Below are 2,398 nucleotides of genomic sequence, written 5' to 3' on the forward strand. Positions count from 1 at the left end.
CCCATGCAGTCCAGGCTCAGTCATCCTCACAATCTAAGAGGTCAGGGACATCAGCCTAACTTCTAATCCCAGAGCACTGGGACTCCCTGTATTGGCTCTTACTAGCTGCCCAGGAGCTTCTGCAGGACAAGGCCTCTGCTCCTCCCTCTCTCCCTTCAATGTGCAACATACATAGAGGATAGAGTGTGTGACTCGCTGTATTTCTTTTCATGATCTGTACCCTTTATGCACAGAGACAGGGACCCAGCCTGGGACACTACATCCCCTACAAATATAGATTTACCTCTACAAAATATAGGCAGTTTATCTCCCCATAACCAGGGGGAAATAGTGAGGGACCTCTGAGGTCAGTGTGTGTGAGGGGAAAGGGTTCATTAGTGTGGGGGCTGCAGGCACCTCTGGTAGGGATGAGGGTTGCACAGGAGACTTAGAAATAAATCAAGAGGATGGGGGAAAGGGTGATTTGAGGTCCTAGGAACCCAGAAGCCAAGTGTAGAGGACAGCACATAGAGCAACGGCATGAGGGCCACTTAAAAGAGGAAGCTGTCAAACCAAAGAGGGTCAGAGGGCTGGGGGACAGCCCCTACCTGTTTCAAAGCTTCCAGGGTGGTTCATAGTCCCTATGGGGACTGTGAGGAACTGAGAAAGAAACCCAATCAGGGACGTCTTCTTAGCCTACACTGCCCTGTGAGATTTAGTGTCAGAGAAGCAGACAACTGGAGGAAATCCATCTCTAATGGGGCAGCGCTTTCCTTTAGAAATCCCAGGGCCCTGGGAGGAGCCAAGATGGTGCAGCAGCATGGAAGGTTTTTTGCATCTTGCCTTCATGAAATACAGCCAGATCAACACTAACCACGCCTGCACGCCTAGAAAACTAATTTGAGGATTAACACAACAATCTGCACAACCTGAACCACAGAACTCAGCGGGTATGCAGCAAAGAGAGGTGAACCAGGGATGAGAGTAGCCAAGGAGTGCAGGAAGCTATTTTTGCTTGTGGAGAGAAGGGAGAGATGGGGGAGTACGGGAAAAGCACTCCCCTCCCCCAAAGCAGCTGGAGAGAAAGTGGAAAAGTGGAATCAACCACAGGGACTGAACTAAAGAGGGAGAAAGGAGAAAGGAGAGGGTTTAAATTCCATTAAAACCCTATAAACAGGGGGAACACAGAGTTTGAAACTCCACATCTCATTACCTGGTGATGCTCTGGTGGGAAGGGCAAATCCTCAGGAGCATAGTAAAGTCTGGGGGGTTTTGGCCACATAGGGACAGGCGGTTCCTTTGCTGGGAGGACATTTGGTAGAGGCAGTGTGGCTGCCCCACAAGCAAAGGTCCCAGCAGATGCCAAAGAACAGCCACATTTGCTGGTGCTGGAACAAGGATGTTAAGGGGGATGCCTGGTGCCGGATGTGTGTTGTGATTTTCCATAATCCCTAAAGCGCTGCTGCTACATGATCACATGAACCTTTTCTGGGGAAGACTAGCATCCAGCCACAGTCTCTGGTCTTCAGCAGCAGCAAGGTCTTGCAAATGTTCCTGGAGGCGGGAGGGCACCATCCTATTGCTCAGTGAGACCCTCCCCCAGAGGGTCTGAACAGGTCAAAGCTGAAGTCCTTCAGAAGTGAGCAGTAGGGAAACACAGTCAGATATGAGATAAAACTCAGGAGGAGATGCCACCTGGCAACCTGACAGCTTAGTCACTGACAGTGTAAAACAGAGGAGTAGAAGGAAACCAGAAACAAGGGACATGTACGTGATTGCTCCCCTGGAGAATGGTGTTCTGAAAGAGGAGACTGGGTAACTGAGAGAAGCCATTTTCACTTCTCCTGTGCATGCACATACACAGCTACAAGCACCTCAACAATCCTCCCTAGTAAGCTAAGCAGCTCTGCCTAGTGGAAAATGGAGTTATTACAGTAAGCCCCACCCAACTGGGCTAACGTTGCTCTTCAGGAACACCACAAGCCTCTCCACTTGCTTAGTTTAAGAACTATAAAGTACTTCATAGTTTGACTTCTAGCAGAAAACTAAGTAATTTCAATCATATTTTAGTATGGTCGCTGGTCCATATATTCAATTTCCTTTTTTATCTTTTTAGTTTTTTCTTTTTCGTGAATACAGAAAGAGAAAATTTTGTTTTTATTTCCAATTTTATTAAAAATATTTTCCTTTAAATTTTTTCTACTGTATATTTTTACTTTTTTGTAAACTTTTAAAATTCTATTTTACTTCCATCATTTCATTTTATTCTATTTCATTGTATTAATTTTTCAAATTTTCAAATATTTTTCCCCTTTTTCCCCTTTTTTCTCTAATCTATCAAGCTCCTTTCAACACCCAAACCAAAACACACCTAGGATCTAGCATCATTTATTTGATTTGTCTGTTTGTGTGTGTGTGT

This window comes from Suricata suricatta, chromosome 10 (genome assembly GCF_006229205.1).
Source record: "Suricata suricatta isolate VVHF042 chromosome 10, meerkat_22Aug2017_6uvM2_HiC, whole genome shotgun sequence".
Taxonomy (NCBI): Eukaryota; Metazoa; Chordata; class Mammalia; order Carnivora; family Herpestidae; genus Suricata; species Suricata suricatta.